The sequence below is a fragment of the Armigeres subalbatus genome, chromosome 3 (assembly GCF_024139115.2).
Source record: "Armigeres subalbatus isolate Guangzhou_Male chromosome 3, GZ_Asu_2, whole genome shotgun sequence".
Lineage (NCBI taxonomy): Eukaryota > Metazoa > Arthropoda > Insecta > Diptera > Culicidae > Armigeres > Armigeres subalbatus.
The window spans coordinates 335,279,170-335,296,949 of NC_085141.1; the positions used below are offsets into that span (position 1 = coordinate 335,279,170).

At 43.3% G+C, this 17,780-nt stretch overlaps 1 protein-coding gene across 1 annotated transcript in view; it reads right to left on the reverse strand.

Moving 5' to 3' along the window:
- LOC134221316 (potassium voltage-gated channel subfamily KQT member 1-like) overlaps positions 1 to 17,780 on the reverse strand; it is an 802,936-nt gene that overhangs the window by 346,701 nt on the left and 438,455 nt on the right. The gene's annotated exons all lie outside the window — the stretch shown is intronic.

Sequence of the window (17,780 nt, forward strand, 5' to 3'; positions counted from 1 at the left end):
CGTCGTCGCCGTCTGTTTCATTGGGCGGAAGATTCGCAGCGTCGCCTGTTGATGTCGCCATTCCAACAGGTGTTATTCCATGCCTTTGTGTCGAGATCAGAACGATGACGACGGAGCGGGGATTAAGGGAGCCAAAGCTGAGTGGTATCTTTTTTTTTGCTGTATCCGTTTTGTCAGAAGACTTGTTGAATATTTGCATTCAAATGGATTTGTATTACAATGAAGGGCGAGTTTTTGAGTTCGTGTATTGTGTATTCAAACTGGTGCTTCTGAACTGTTTGATTATTTTAATTTTAAACTTACGACAAAGGTCCGGAATTCAATTATGAAGTATAAACACTTTTGAAAGTAGAACTCTGATTATCAACAATGTGAATCAAGCCTAGATTTATTGCGGCACATGGGAAAAGATTTATGGTGGCTTGTGACTGTATACACTTCAAATAGATAAAACAAAAACCTATAAATCCTTGTCCTAGAGAGAGCGGGAACGCATATAAATTAATGCAAACGAACGTAAATGAAAAAAAAAAAAACAGATTAATCCATTTGGTGATGGTACCTCGTTTAATATGCAATGAATCGAGAAAACCAGTTTAAATTGCAATACCTCTGAAACTTCATACTAATCTAATCAAACAAATCGGACACAAACGCAGCCAGTTTAAAGAAAGCACCCTGGAAAATCATTGAGTTAGATCAGCGGTTCTCAACCTTTTTCTTAAGAGGTACCTTTTCGAACTTATGCTTGTATTGAGGTAACCCCTATGCGTAACTCATAAAATACATTAACGGACTTAAAACCAACGAGATATATGGCTCTCAAAAAAAAATCCGTTTTTCCGCGAAACTTTTCAATTCAAATTTCTACAAGCTTATACATCCACCTTTTTACAAGACTTTGAGGACTTTAGGAGGCTTTTGAGAGTCCTAAAGGTGGCTTCCTAGTATCTTGAAAGCATGACTCCGAATCTCTTGATGGAAAGCTTTCGAGTCTCATGAAAGGCGGCTTCCGAGCATCTTAAGTGGAAGCTTCTGATCATCTTGACAGAACGCTTCCAAGCCTATTGAAAGGAGGCTACCAATTATCCTAAAAGGAGGATTCTGAGCATCTCTCAAGAACGCCTCCCAGCCTCCCAGAGGCTTCCAAGCCTCTTGAAAAAAGCCTTCCGAGCCACGTAGAAGGATGCTTCCAAACCTCTTGAAAGGACGTTTCCGAGTCTCTTGAAAGGAGGCTTCCGAGCCTCTTGAAAAGAGGCTTCCGAGTCTCTTGAAAGGAGGCTTCCGAGCCTCTTGAAAAAAGGCTTCCGAGCCTCTTGAAAGGAGGCTTCCGAGCCTCTTGAAAGAAGGCTTCCGAGCCTTTTGAAAGGAGGCTTCCGAGCCTCTTGAAAGAAGGCTTCCGAGCCTCTTGAAAGGAGGCTTCCGAGCCTCTTGGAAGGAGGCTTCCGAGCCTCTGGGAAGGAGGCTTCCGAGCCTCTTTGAAGGAGGCTTCCGAGCCTCTTGGAAGGAGGCTTCCGAGCCTCTTGGAAGGAGGCTTCCGAGCCTCTTGGAGGGAGGCTTCCGAGCCTCTTGGAGAGAGGCTTCCGAGCCTCTTGGAAGGAGGCTTTCGAACCTCTTGAAAGGAGGCTTCCGAGCCTCTTGAAATGATGCTTCCGAGCCTCTTGAAATGAGGCTTCCGAGCCTCTTGAAAGGAGGCTTCCGAGCCTCTTGAAAGGAGGCTTCCGAGCCTCTTGAAAGGAGGCTTCTGAGCCTCTTGAAAGGAGGCTTTCGAGCCTCTTGAAAGGAGGCTTCCGAGCCTCTTGAAAGGAGGCTTCCGAGCCTCTTGAAAGCAGGCTACTAAGCCTTTTGAAAAGAGGCTTCTGTTCCACTTGAAAGGAGGCTTCCGAGCCTTTTGAAAGGAGGCTTCCAAAGCCTCTTGAAAGGAGGCTTCCGAGCCTCTTGAAAGGAGGCTTCCGAGCCTCTTGAAAGGAGGCTTCCGAGCCTCTTGAAATGAGGCTTCCGGGCCTCTTGAAAGGAGGCTTCCGGGCCTCTTGAAAGGAGGCTTCCGGGCCTCTTGAAGGAGGCTTCGAGCCTCTTGAAAGGAGGCTTCTGAGCCTCTTGAAAGGGAGGCTTCCAGACCTCTTGAAAGGAGGCTTGGGCCTCTTGAAAGGAGGCTTCCAGACCTCTTGAAGAAGGCTTGGAGCCTCTTGAAAGGAGGCTTGAGCCTCTTGAAAGGAGGCTTCCAGGCCTCTTGAAAGGAGGCTTCCAGCCTCTTGAAAGGAGGCCTGAGCCTCTTGAAAGGAGGCTTCCAGGCCTCTTGAAAGGAGGCTTCCAGGCCTCTTGAAAGGAGGCTTCCGAGCCTCTTGAAAGGATGCTTCCAGTGCCTCTTGAAGGAGGCTTGAGCATCTTGAAAGGAGGCTTCCAGGCCTCTTGAAAGGAGGCTTCCAGGCCTCTTGAAGGAGGCTTCCAGGCTTCTTGAAGGAGGCTTCCAGGCCTCTTGAAAGGAGGCTTCAGGCCTCTTGAAAGGAGGCTTCCGAGCCTCTTGAAGGAGGCTTCCAGGCCTCTTGAAAGGAGGCTTCCGAGGCCTCTTGAAAGGAGGCTTCCGAGCCTCTTGAAAGGAGGCTTCCGAGCCTCTTGAAAGGAGGCTTCCGAGCCTCTTGAAAGGAGGCTTCCGAGCCTCTTGAAAGGAGGCTTCCGAGCCTCTTGAAAGGAGGCTTCCGAGCCTCTTGAAAGGAGGCTTCCAGGCCTCTTGAAGAAGGCTTCCAGGCCTCTTGAAATGAGGTTTCCAGGCCTCTTGAAAGGAGGCTTCCGAGCCTAGCGTAATAAAAGGATAAAAAATATGGCAATATGAAAATGAATTAGTACTCAAACATGAAAATACAAAAAAAAATGAAAATATTAAAGTATAAAATTATAAAATATAAAGATGTGAAAATATTAAAATAAAAAATATGAAAACACAATAATATGAATATAAAACCTAAAAATATGAAAGTAAAGAAAAAAAATAAAAAGACTCGCTGACCCGACGAACTTTATCTCGCCAAAAATTGCTCAATTTTCCAATACAATTTTTGCGTACACAATTCATCTACAAAACAATTCGGAACGATTTTTTTACTTTTTTTTTAAGTTTCATCATAACATTTTTCCCATTAATTGAGTAAACAAACAAAAATAACAACATATCAATCTTTCCAATATCGAATGATAAAGTTTGTAAATCAAAAGTTTGTTCTTAAGACAAAGTTTTGATTTTCTGTTTATAAGTGGATATAGGCACTTAATATATTTGTTACATTTGGCTTGAAGGCCTTCAATGTGATTTTTAAAAGTTAATTTTTGATCTAGCAGAAGTCCTAAATATTTAGCTTCGCTAGACCAATTAATTGGAACCCATTCATAGTGACAATATGTCTGCTAGAAGGTTTCAAATAAGAAGCTCTCGGCTTATGTGGGAAAATTATAAGCTGAGTTTTGGAAGCATTCGGGGAAATTTTCCATTTTTGCAAGTAAGTGGAGAAAATATCCAAACTTTTTTGCAATCTACTACAAATGACACGAAGGAAAAGGAAAATTAAAATTCATCAATTTTACAATCAAACCTTCATGCCAAACACTGTCAAATGCTTTCTCTATATCAAGAAGAGCAACTCCAGTCGAATATCCTTCAGATTTGTTGAGCCGAATTAAGTTCGTAACTCTTAATAACTGATGAGTGGTTGAATGCCCATGGCGAAAACCAAATTGCTCATCAGCAAAAATAGAATTGTCATTAATATGAACCATCATTCTATTTAAAATAATCTTTTCAAACAGTTTGCTTATTGAAGAAAGCAAACTGATTGAGCGATAACTAGAAGCCTCAGCTGGATTTTGTCCGGCTTCAAAATTGGAACAACTTTGGCGTTTTTCCATTTATCTGGAAAGTATGCCAATTGAAAACATTTAATAAATAAAGGATAAAGAGCTTTCAGGTTGTTTTTGATAAGTATGTAGAAAATACCATCATCGCCCGAGGCTTTCATATTTTTTTAATTTTCTAGTAAAAGATCTCACTTCATCCAAATTAGTTCCCAACGAAGGGTCAAAAACATTCTCTTGATTGAGAATGTCTTCGAAGCTCCGTGTAACCTGATCCTCAATTGGACTAGTGAGACCTAGACTAAAATTATGGGCAATCTCGAACTGCTGAGCAAGTTTTTAATAGAATTTTCTTTAATTTCCAAAAGGGTTTCGAACTGGGATCCAACTTCGAGACATTATTCTCAAAGTTGGTATTTCTCAGAATAGCGAAACGTTTTTTAATTTCATTTTGCAAATCTCGCCAAATAACTTTCAACGCGGGATCGCGAGTTCTTTGGTATTGCCTTCGCCTCACATTTTTAAGACGGATCAGTAGCTGAAGATCGTCGTCAATAATAATGGAGTTGAATTTAATTTCACATTTAGGAATTGCAATGCCTCTGGCTTCGACAATTAAATTTGTCAAAGATACGAGCGCATTGTCAATATCACTTTTGGTATCGAGAGGAATATCAACATAAAAATTCCTATCGATATATGTTTTATATTAATCTCAATCAGCTCTATGATAATTAAAAGTAGAGCTGATTGGATTGTAAATGGTTTCTTGTGAGATTTCAAATGTCACAGGAAGGTGATCAGAGTCAAAGTCAGCATGAGTTACCAATTGGCCACACAGCTGACTTGAATCCGTTAAAACTAAATCAATTGTAGAAGGATTTCGACTGGAAGAAAAACAAGTAGGGCCATTGGGATATTGAATAGTATAATATCCCGCAGAACAATCTTCAAATAAAATTTTGCCGTTGGAATTGCTTTGAGCATTATTCCATGAACGGTGTTTGGCATTGAAGTCACCAATTACGAAGAATTTTGATTTGTTGCGAGTCAGAATTTGAAGATCAGCTTTCAACAAATTCTTTTGCTGCCCATTGCATTGAAAAGGCAAATAGGCTGCAATGAAGGAAAATTGAACAAAATTTGTTTCAACAGAAAGTCCCAAGGTTTCAAAAACTTTGGTTTCAAACGAAGAAAATAATATATGTTTGATACGTCTATTAATGACAATGGCGATCCCACCACAGGCGCTGTCAAGACGATCATTTCTGTAGATAAAATAATTTGGATCTCTTTTAATGGAGAGTCCTGGTTTTAAATAAGTTTCTGTTATAATGGTAATATGCACATTATGAACTGTTAGGAAGTTGAATAATTTATCTTCCTTACCCTTTAGAGAGCGGGCATTCCAATTTAGAACTTTCACACAATTATTTGGATCCATTGAAACGGAGTCCGATAACAATTTTTTGTGTGTACTTTATACCAACCTGAACAGCTTCAGGAATGGTATTTGCTTTGAACATTGCACCAATCACATGAAGCAATTGTTCAGTTAAAAAATCAAAATCGGAAGCAGTCATGCTACCTGAATCGGCAACATGACCATTATTTTCCGTTGGAACATGGGTATAAACCTCATTTTGAGAAGAGAAATTTTGTCTACCAGCAGCGATGTTTGCATACGTAGGTACATTCGAAAAATGGAATTTACTGAAGTGCTTGCTACTTGTTGACGAGCGGCAAAATTTGTTCGTGAATTGTGGTGGGTATGAATTGCTCGACCGGTAACTGGTTTCGAAATTTGAGCGTTTGAAAATTTCTACCCGTCGAATCTGGGATCCGATTGGAATTTCCGTCATCAATTTTGCACGGGAATTCAAAACTTTGCGTGAAGGGCATTCCCAGAAATTGGATTTATGATTGCCCCACAATTTGCACATTTAAATTTATTGGAATCTTCTCTCACAGGACATGCGTCCTTGGCGTGAGAGGTTCCACCACAAATCATGCATTTAGCATCCATGTGACAATGTTTGGTTCCATGACCCCACTTTTGGCACTTACGACACGGTTTTGGAAATTTCCCCAGGCCTGCGGAAATGTTCCCATGTAACACGGACATGGGACATAATACAGGCCTTTCCAAACTTTTCATATTATTTAGTTCACTTTTGTTAAAATGAACTAAATAAAATTCTTGAGAAATGCCCCTCTGGGAAGTACCAGAGTGGGATTTCTTTTTCATCTTAATTACTTAGACTGGTGAAAATCCAAGTAATTGAGAAATTTCAATTTTAATCTCATCCAGTGATTTATCATCACTGGGGAGACCTTTCAAGACGACTTTGAACAATCGCTCAGTTTTGTCGTCGTATGTGAAGAATTTATGGCGCTTCTCAGTTAAATACTGAAGAAGACGTTTGCGATCGTCAAAGGATCCCGGCAAAACGCGGCAGTCACCCTTCCTAGCAATCTGAAATGAAACCTTGATCCCATGAAGGTTACTCAAGATTTCATTCCGAAAGCCAGAAAACTCGGCAACAGATACCACAATTGGCGGAATCCTTTGCTTTTTCGCATGAATCGAATCACCTGGGCTAGAGGTATATTCGATTTGCTCAATTTCATCATTAATCAAATCGAACTGATTGCTCAGTTCGATTGGAGAAGAATTATTTCCGATATTAGAGTTAGAAGGAATATCTGAATTCTCCAGCTTCCTTCTTTTTTTCCCGCGCTTTGGCAGCACGGTCTTGAACCCTTGTTTCTCTGAAGGAAGGGGAGAATTCAGAGACTCCCCTTCCTCTTGTTTTTATTAATGCTCATGGCTGAGCGTGGAGACGTGACCTTCTAAGAGGTTTTTTCCCAGAACGGTGTCCCTGCAGGATTACCACCGCTTGTCGGAATTTTACTTCCGCAAACGGGTCCAACGTAAAACGAAGGCACGGGTCCTTGCAAAGATCGTAACGGGATCAGTGGGTACAAATAGCGCCAAGAAGCACCGTTGAAATTAAAATAGCATCGGGTAGTATTAAAAACTTCCTTCTGCAATCTTCTGTGCTAGTTTCCTGGACACAAAGGGCTTGTGGTGACCCAAGCATCTGGTCAGTATTCCCGCGCGTGTTTTGTTACTGGACTTAGTGCTTCTCGGTGGCTGCTAAGGCAGCAAAGAAAGTCCTTCGATTACCGGAAAGTTCGCGCTCGAACAAATGCATTTACTACATAAATTAACTGACACAGGGAATACTTGTATCCGACCTAGAACTAGAAGAGGGAAACCATCGCATTTCCATAAAGCCAGGTCAAGATTTTGAAAGACTGAAACTATTTAAGAAATAGTTCACTGCCATGAGACGAGTTTAGTACAATTCCATTTAATTCCACAAAGAAATAAAAAATAAGTGTGTACAGTTGAGGTCGAAATACCTATATGTAAAGTAATACGATTTGGTGGAATTAAATGTTATTGTACTAAACTCGTCTCAAGACAGTGAAATATTTATTAAATAGTTTCAGTCTTTTAGAATCTATCTGGCTTTATGGAAATGCGATGGTTTCCCTCTTCTAGTTCTAAGTCGGATACAAGTATGCAAATTACATATTTGATGATAATTTATTTGGATGTAATCAGGAGGAAATTCACGGTATATATGGTTGCATATTAGTGAAATATCGAGCGCAAAAATCATCAAATTTGTAACTGCTATAACTTCCGATTCCCTAGATGAAATATTTAAAAATTTTCATAGCAGACGCCTGGATATTATATCTTTTGAAAGGCGAGTTCAGAATGGATGGACTTTTTTTTCGTTAATAACGGTCACAGGCACACCGTGTATCACAAACGGATATTCACGCTTATCCCTTCTCACATCCAACTTCTAACCTATATCGTGCATGTAAATGTTTTTGACAACATCAATTTAGCGACAACAATTGGAAAATAACTTCGACACAGAGAATATCTAGTAAGGGAGATATCGACTTACAGAGGAAACGCAGTGTGCTAGATTCAAGGGACTTCAAATTTCATCGAGTAAGGAAAAATATCGAGTTAAGTGAGTTAGGGAGAACTCATTGTATATTCAATTTCATATATTTGCCATTTTTTCATCTCCTTCGTCTGTGAAAGCAGTTACGGTTCCAAGCGCTTTCTTAAGCAGATGTGTAGAGAAAATTTGCTTAAGTCATAACCCACTTGATTGTAGAAATTGGCAGAATCTACATTGACCTTGGTTATGTTCATCACTGCAACTCCATCTACGATTTGTGCAAAGGTTCTATGCTATGCTAAGCTGAACAACAACCAACCGGTGATTGTTAGATTTTCTAACAATTCTGAATAAGAACCTAACAAAACCTGTATAAGAACTGGGCATATGTGAAAATGCAAGATTCTTATACAAATATTGTATGAGCTTTTTTATGATATTTGTTTGTGAACTCTAACAGCTTCGCATATTCCCAGTTATCATACTGGTTTTGGTAGGTACTTATACAGAACTGTTAGAAAATCTAGCAGTCGCTGGTGGGGTGAACATTTTATTTTCAACAGTCCTCTGTAAGTTCTATGCAGTTACAAACAAATTTGTTGTTTATGACGTACACTTCTAGGCAGAATCTGAAATAAAATTGATGGTGTGATGCGTGTAGTAGAAGGTTTGGAAATGTCAAGATCATGGTTCGATTTTCAGCTGGTTTCGGAGTTCAAAATTCGAGTCCTTCAACCATCTGCAGGGTAACATTCTTCTTCTTCTTCTTATTGGCATTGCATCCCCACACTGGGACAGAGCCGCCTCGCAGATTAGTGTTCATTAAGCACTTCCACAGTTATTAACTGCGAGGTTTCTAAGCCAGGTTACCATTTTTGCATTTGTATATCATGAGGCAAGCACGATGATACTTTTATGCCCAGGGAAGCCGAGACAATTTCCAATCCGAAAATTGCCTAGACCGACACCGGGAATCGAACCCAGCCACCCTCAGCATGGTCTGCTTTGTAGCCGCGCGTCTTACCGCACGGCTAAGGGGGGCCCTGCAGGGTAACATTAATAATGTTTTATTTCTGAAACTGCTGTTGGTAACGTGGATTAAATACGATGACCTTAATTACCTCAACTTATTGTCCTAGCTCGAAAAATAGATTAGGCTAGGGCTCTGATTGGTAGATATTACACCGTAACACACTACGCCAGTGATCTACCGATCTTCAAGGGAAAATTCTTTTTACGTCCCTCCAATAAGTGACGTAGGAAGAGGGTTGAGTGTATATGATTTACATACTTCATTAGTTTTAATTCAACAATGTCAAATAATGGGCTTCTAATCAAAAAGTATCAAATGAGCGGTGTTCTACGTAAGTCTCATTTTCTTATAAACACAACCCCGGCGGGCACTCGCTTCATCAAAAGAACAATTCTGCTGTGCCACAATTTTGTTGACATTTCATTACCTGCCGGATATTCGATCCTGCCTGCCACCGTAGAAACAAATTAACCAACAATCTCACACTTTTTTCCCTTCATCAAATCCTCCCACCCGAATTCAATCGCCACCGTCAACACAGCTCTATGCCTATCAACGTTACCATTCTGTGCGTGGAATTAAAAGAAAACATCCATCAAAGCGAAAAGCGAAGGAAAATTGCCCAACCACACCGTCAATCAACTCCACGTGCTAAAAGAACCGATTTTAAAAACAGCGCACTCATTACGTCATCGATCATCGTCCGTTCGATGGTCGGGAGCTGAGACTGGTCAAGGTGCAGCGTCCTCGTACACCAATCAGAATTGGTCCTTTCCAACAGACTAAATAAAGAAGACTGCTATGCCGCATCTCGCGCCAGAGTTCGTGTCTCCCCAGCCATTCGAAATTCGAGCCCGACAGACCACCCACAACCACAATTTATTGGAGATGGGGACAGTTACAGCCGTTCGCCGTGAACCTCAACAAACGGGTTCTTCCGGTTGAACTTCATCAATTTTACGGCAACGAACACCAAACCAATAATTAGGTCGCCTATTTATTTCAACCCCAAACTGTTTCCGTTTTCTGTCCTTCACTTTTTTTTCTTCGATCTAGAAGAAAGGGGAAAATAGAGTGAATTGCATTCTTTGTTTTTCTTGACATTGATGCAAATTTTAAATTTTCAGTTATGAATTGTTTACAAACATGATGATAACAATAAAATCAATGATGTCTTTTTAGATTGGCCGAAAATTTAATTGATCTCTGAACTCAGTTTGAACTTTCTTCATTTCATTTGTTTCGCCCAATTGATATGTCGTATTCATGGTTAAAATCTATGTCATCCATTTGAAAAAAGCTCGTTTTACGATTTCCCTAGTGTTATTTTGTCCCACCGACTGATTTTGAACCATCGTATCCCTTCCCTTCACACTAAATGTTAATTAAATTTGAACACAAACAATTCGGAAGAACACAGCGACTGGAAGAAAAGGTTCCCTATCATCAGTTACTGCCAGCAACGTGGAACACTTTCCGGTGCACCAACAACCACCGTTGAACGGCAGTAGCACTTTTTATACCTTCGGAACTAGGGCGAATCGATTAAGGCTGGTAGTGTGAGAGCTGCAGGTGAAAAGGTTCACTGCCAGCGCCAGGACTGGCTAATATGAACGCCGTGGACGGGGAAAATTCAAGGGAATGAACGGGCGGTTGGGAAAATTTCCATATCAAGCAACTCTCTACACTTGGGATATTCCGTCGCTCTTATCCTGCGATCATATTTAGCATACTGCAGTGTGGAAAGAAAAACATCTTCAATGTTAGACTGCGACCGCCTAAACAAAATACAATATTGAGGTGATGTCTGTATGTGTTTGTTTACAAAAAAATGTGAGACACACTTTTTTATACCAAGCCTTATCCGATTTGCTTGTAACAGGTTGTATTCGACGCGGAATCCTGCCTTATTTTTCTCTATTGAAAATTGCATTCCGTAGTTATTAAAATAAAACATATTTTATTTCATTTCCTTTCACTTCTCGAGATTTTATTCGAGAATATTCTATTTTATTGGACACTATTCATTCGGTTCAGATATATTCGAAACTTGTATATTTTATTGAAATCTATTTGACTATGTTTCATTTCAGTTTAGCTATAATTTTCACTCTTAGTATCATAGGGGCTGCATGGATCGATTTCTGTTTGTCAATGCTTCTTTTTATCAACAGTTAATGGAAAGTTGAGGGGGAAGGGTCGTTTGGACAAAACCCATTCGTTCGAAACCCATCTGGCCGAAAGTCATTGGGCTGAATAGGTCATTTGGTCGAATAGATTCATTTCATTTATTCAGAATAAGGCCGAAGTGGCCTGTGCGGTATATAAGAGTATTCTCCATTCGGCTCGGTCCATGGCTACACGTCGCCAACCACGCAGTCTACGGAGGGTACGCAAGTCATCTTCCACCTGATCGATCCACCTTGCCCGCTGCGCACCTCGCCTTCTTGTGCCCGTCGGATCGTTGTCGAGAACCATTTTCACCGGATTACTGTCCGACATTCTGGCTACGTGCCCGGCCCACCGCAGTCTTCCGATTTTCGCGGTGTGAACGATGGATGGTTCTCCCAACAGCAGATGCAACTCGTGGTTCATTCGCCTCCTCCACGTACCATCCGCCATCTGCACCCCACCATAGATGGCACGCAGCATTTTCCTTTCGAAAACTCCAAGTGCGCGTTGGTCCTCCACGAGCATCGTCCAGGTCTCGTGCCCGTATAAGACTACCGGCATAATGAGCGTTTTGTAGATTGTCAGTTTGGTACGGCGGCGAACTCTATTCGATCGGAGCGTCTTGCGGAGTCCAAAGTATGTACGATTTCCAGCCACTATGCGTCTCCGAATTTCTCTGCTGGTATCATTTACGGCAGTCACCCAAGTACACAAATTCTTCTACCACCTCGATTTCGTCACCACCGATGCAAACTCGTGGTGGGTGGTTCACATTGTCTTCTCTTGAACCTCTTCCTATCATGTACTTCGTCTTCTTGGTCGAATAGATCATATGGCCGAATAGTTTAGTCCAATATGGTTCCAGCAACTTGATTGTGGATAGATTTGGTTATATATGAATAACAGAAACTTTTGAACCTCAGAGGTGAGCCAGCAAAGGGCTGAAAACCTCTTAAATAAAGGCAATAATAATAATAACAAATTTTGAACAATATGTGTGCTGCTCGCGTAAGTCATTTGGTCGAAAAGGACAATGAAATTCAACAATGGAGACAATGGAGTGAATTGGTAGAAAGCAGGGATAGGACCTATTCGGATTACTGATTAAGGTCTGAGGGATGGGTTTTCCGTTAAAAAAGCACGTGGTAGCACTCTCTGAGACTCTCTGAGCCCGCCATAATGACGCTGTCAGTGTCGCCAAAATTATTCCATCATTATGCAGTTTACAAATGCTTGAGAATTTGCCGTAAACGGAAAACAAAAGGAATTGGCAACATTGGGGAAGAAATTTATCACTCAAGCAGTATTTCGGCGAGATAACAGCAGCAGCATCGACCAATCATGCAATGAGGAGATAAAAAAAAAAAAACTCCAGCTGATTTTGAAAATGAAAACATGAGCCGTTTCTAGAACAACATTAGAAAATATCGTGAGAGGATTTATTTACAAGGTTTCCACACAAGCTTTGAAAAGAATTTGGATGATAACAGTGGTGCATGGTGTGAATAAGACAAATAAGACAAATAAGACAAATGAGACACATAAGACAAATAAGACAGAGAAGACAAAGAAGACAAATAAAGTAAGCTCCTCCAGGAGTTCCTTCGGGAGTTCCTCCATGAATTTTTTCGGAAGCTCTTCCATGAATTCCTTCGGAAGTTTCTCCAGGAATTCCGTCTAAAGTTCCTCCAGGAATTGCTTCGGAAGTTCCTCCAAGAATTCCTTCGGAAGTTCCTCCAGGAATTCCTCCGGAAGTTCCTCCAGGAATTCCCCCGGAAGGTCCTCCAGGAATTCCTCCGGAAGTTCCTCCAGGAATTCCTTCGAAAGTTCCTCATGGAATTCCTTTGAAAGTTCCTCCAGGAATTTCTTCGGAAGTTCCTCCGGGAATCCCTTCGGTAGTTCCTCCAGGAATTCCTTCGGAAGTTCCTCCGTGAATTCCCCTGGAAGCTACTCCGGGAATTTCTATGGAAGTTCCTATGGAAGGTTCTTCGAAAATTCCTCAGGAAAATCCTCCGGGAATTTCTCCAGAAGATCCTCCGGGAATTTCTCCGGAAAATCCTCCGGGAATTTCTCCGGAAGATCCTCCGGGAATTCCTCCGAGAGTTCTTCCGGGAATTCTTCCGGAAGTTTCTCCGGGAATTATTCCAGAAATTCCTCCGGAAGTTCCTCCGGAAGTTCCTCCAGGAATTCCTCCGGAAGTTCCTCCAGGAATTCCTCCGGAAGTTCCTCCAGGAATTCCTCCGGAAGTTCCTCAAGGAATTCCTCCGGAAGTTCCTCCAGGAATTCCTCCGGAAGTTCCTCCAGGAATTCCTCCGGAAGTTCCTCCAGGAATTCCTCCGGAAGTTCCTCCAGGAATTCCTCCGGAAGTTCCTCCAGGAATTCCTCCGGAAGTTCCTCCAGGAATTCCTCCGGAAGTTCCTCCAGGAATTCCTCCGGAAGTTCCTCCAGGAATTCCTCCAGAAGTTCCTCCAGGAATTCCTCCGGAAGTTCCTCCAGGAATTCCTCCGGAAGTTCCTCCAGGAATTCCTCCGGAAGTGCCTCCAAGAATTCCTCCGGAAGTTACCCCAGGAATTCCTCCGGAAGTTCTTCCAGGAATTCCCTCAGGAGTTCCTTCAAGAATTCCTCCATGAATTTCTCCAGGAATTCCTCCGGAAGTTCCTCCAGGAATTCCTCCGGAAGTTCCTCCAGGAATTCCTCCGGAAGTTCCTCCAGGAATTCCTCCGGAAGTTCCTCCAGGAATTCCTCCGGAAGTTCCTCCAGGAATTCCTCCGGAAGTTCCTCCAGGAATTCCTCCGGAAGTTCCTCCAGGAATTCCTCCGAGAGTTCCTCCAGGAATTCCTCCGGAAGTGCCTCCAGGAATTCCTCCGGAAGTTCCTCCAGGAATTCCTCCGGAAGTTCCTCCAGGAATTCCTCCGGAAGTTCCTCCAGGAATTCCTCCGGAAGTTCCTCCAGGAATTCCTCCGGAAGTTCCTCCAGGAATTCCTCCGAAGTTCCTCCAGGAATTCCTCCGGAAGTTCCTCCAGGAATTCCTCCGGAAGTTCCTCCAGGAATTCCTCCGGAAGTTCCTCCAGGAATTCCTCCGGAAGTTCCTCCAGGAATTCCTCCGGAAGTTCCTCCAGGAATTCCTCCGGAAGTTCCTCCAGGAATTCCTCCGGAAGTTCCTCCAGGAATTCCTCCGGAAGTTCCTCCAGGAATTCCTCCGGAAGTTCCTCCAGGAATTCCTCCGGAAGTTCCTCCAGGAATTCCTCCGGAAGTTCCTCCAGGAATTCCTCCGGAAGTTCCTCCAGGAATTCCTCCGGAAGTTCCTCCAGGAATTCCTCCGGAAGTTCCTCCAGGAATTCCTCCGGAAGTTCCTCCAGGCATTCCTCCGGAAGTTCCTCCAGGAATTCCTCCGGAAGTTCTTCCAGGAATTCCTCCGGAAGTTCCTCCAGGAATTCCTCCGGAAGTTCCTCCAGGAATTCCACCGGAAGTTCCTCCAGGAATTCCACCAGAAGTTCCTCCAGGAATTCCTCCGGAAGTTCCTCCAGGAATTCCTCAGGAAGTTCCTCCAGGAATTCCACCGGAAGTTCCTCCAGGAATTCTTCCGGAAGTTCCTCCAGGAATTCCACCGGGAGTTCCTCCAGGAATTCCACCGGAAGTTCCTCCAGGAATTCCACCGGAAGTTCCTCCAGGAATTCCTCCGGAAGTTCCTCCAGGAATTCCTCCGGAAGTTCCTCCAGGAATTCCACCGGAAGTTCCTCCAGGAATTCCTCCGGAAGTTCCTCCAGGAATTCCTCCGGAAGTTCCTCCAGGAATTCCTCCGAAGTTCCTCCAGGAATTCCTCCGAAGTTCCTCCAGGAATTCCTCCGGAAGTTCCTCCAGGAATTCCTCCGAAGTTCCTCCAGGAATTCCTCCGGAAGTTCCTCCAGGAATTCCTCCGGAAGTTCCTCCAGGAATTCCTCCGGAAGTTCCTCCAGGAATTCCTCCGGAAGTTCCTCCAGGAATTCCTCCGGAAGTTCCTCCAGGAATTCCTCCGCAAGTTCCTCCAGGAATTCCTCCGGAAGTTCCTCCAGGAATTCCTCCGGAAGTTCCTCCAGGAATTCCTCCGGAAGTGCCTCCAGGAATTCCTCCGGAAGTTCCTCCAGGAATTCCTCCGGAAGTTCCTCCAGGAATTCCTCCGGAAGTTCCTCCAGGAATTCCTCCGGAAGTTCCTCCAGGAATTCCTCCGGAAGTTCCTCCAGGAATTCCTCCGAAGTTCCTCCAGGAATTCCTCCGGAAGTTCCTCCAGGAATTCCTCCGGAAGTTCCTCCAGGAATTCCCCCGGAAGTTCCTCCAGGAATTCCTCCGGAGTTCCTCCAGGGATTCCTCCGGAAGTTCCCCCAGGAACTCCTCCGGAAGTTCCTCCAAAAGTTCCTCCTAAAGTTCCTCCAGGAATCCTCCGGAAGTTCCTCCAGGAATTCCTCCGGAAGTTCCTCCAGGAATTCCTCTGAAGTTCCTCCAGGAATTCCTCCGGAAGTTCCTCAGGAATTCCTCCGGAAGTTCCTCCAGGAATTCCTCCGGAAGTTCCTCCAGGCATTCCTCCGGAAGTTCCTCCGGGACTTCCTCCGAAGTTCCTCCAGGAATTCCTCCGGAAGTTCCTCCAGGAATTCCTCCGGAAGTTCCTCCAGGAATTCCTCCGGAAGTTCCTCCAGGAATTCCTCCGGAAGTTCCTCCAGGAATTCCTCCGGAAGTTCCTCCAGGAATTCCTCCGGAAGTTCCTCCAGGAATTCCTCCGGAAGTTCCTCCAGGAATTCCTCCGGAAGTTCCTCCAGGAATTCCTCCGGAAGTTCCTCCAGGAGTTCCTCCAGGAATTCTTCCGGAAGTTCCTCCAGGAATTCCTCCGGAAGTTCCTCCAGGAATTCCTCCGGAAGTTCCTCCAGGAATTCCTCCGGAAGTTCCTCCAGGAATTCCTCCGGAAGTTCCTCCAGGAATTCCTCCGAAGTTCCTCCAGGAATTCCTCCGGAGTTTCTCATGGAATTCCTCCAGAATTTCCTCCCGGAATTCCTCCAAGTTCCTCCGGAAGTTCCTCCAGGAATTCCTCCGGAAGTTCCTCCAGGAATTCCTCCGAAGTTCCTCCAGCAATTCCTCCGAAGTTCCTCCAGGAATTCCTCCGGAAGTTCCTCCAGGAATTCCTCCGGAAGTTCCTCCAGGAATTGCTCCGGAAAGTCCTCCAGGAATTCCTCCGGAAGTTCCTCCAGGCATTCCTCCGGAAGTTCCTCCGGGAATTCATCCGGAAGTTCCTCCAGGAATTCCTCCGGAAGTTCCTCCAGGAATTCCTCCGGAAGTTCCTCCAGGAATTCCTCCGGAAGTTCCTCCAGGAATTCCTCCGGAAGTTCCTCCAGGAATTCCTCCGGAAGTTCCTCCAGGAATTCCTCCGGAAGTTCCTCCAGGAATTCCTCCGGAAGTTCCTCCAGGAATTCCTCCGGAAGTTCCTCCAGGAATTCCTCCGGAAGTTCCTCCAGGAACTCCTCCGGAAGTTCCTCCAGGAATTCCTCCGGAAGTTCCTCCAGGAATTCCTCCGGAAGTTCCTCCAGGAATTCCTCCGGAAGTTCCTCCAGGAATTCCTCCGAAAGTTCCTCCAGGAATTCCTCCGGAAGTTCCTCCAGGAATTCCTCCGGAAGTTCCTCCAGGAATTCCTCCGGAAGTTCCTCCAGGAATTCCTCCGGAAGTTCCTCCAGGAATTCCTCCGGAAGTTCCTCCAGGAATTCCTCCGGAAGTTGTCATTTTTGTATGGAATTTGGAAAACTTGGTTGAAGTAAAAAGAGCTTGCTGCAAAATTCCGCTTGAACTCCTGAAGGAATTTTCGAAGCAACTTTTGAATTAATTTTGCGAAGAATTTTCTAGATTTTTATTGTAGAAATCTATACAGTTTAACAGATTTTCCGAAATTTCAAAGAAATTCTCGAAAGAATTGCCAAAGAATCTCCTCATCAATATGAGCAACTCTTGAATGAATTTTTACAGGAATTTCCGGATTATTTGTTGCAGTTATTCCCGTAGAATTCCGAAAGGATTGCTGAAAAAAAGAAAGGCATGTCCGTAGAAATTTCCAAAGGAATTCTTAGAAGAATTTCTGCAATGATTGCCACTGGCAATGTGCCAGTGGCAATCATTGTACCTAATAATACCTCGCATGAAAGCATTAGTTCGGTCCCTAGAACATCCGAAGTACCTTATTCATCTACAAAAAAAGTCTGAAACCGACTCAAATCGATTACGCTCTTAAAGCTTTATTTCAAATTATTAGCGAAAAAATAGGGGCGTAAAAATGTATTACAGTAAACGTTTAGCTGTTATTCAGTCAACACCCAACAGGCTTTTCGCCGAATGATTTTCGGCTTAACGACCCTTCCCCTTTTTAAATAATTTCCCTTGAAATTTTCGAAGACTTCACAAGAAAGTATACAATACAAATAATTTCCGGTAGAATTCCAAAGAAATTCCTATAAATTTCCGCTGAAAAAAATCGTTGAAATCAAAGATTTTTTTCTGTTGAAAACCACATTTTGAATAATCTTGCTCGGAAACTTGAGAAAACTTCTCTGAGTAAATTTCGATTTAATACTCGAGAACTTTCCTATGATTTTCTTGACAATTCGCACCCACATTTCAAAAGGGCGAAACTGATTTTGCAAACAAGGGCTTCTCTTCCGTGAAAAATCCGAAAATAATTTCCAAATGAATATTTTGGAAAATCTTAACGAATTTTCTAGAGAAGT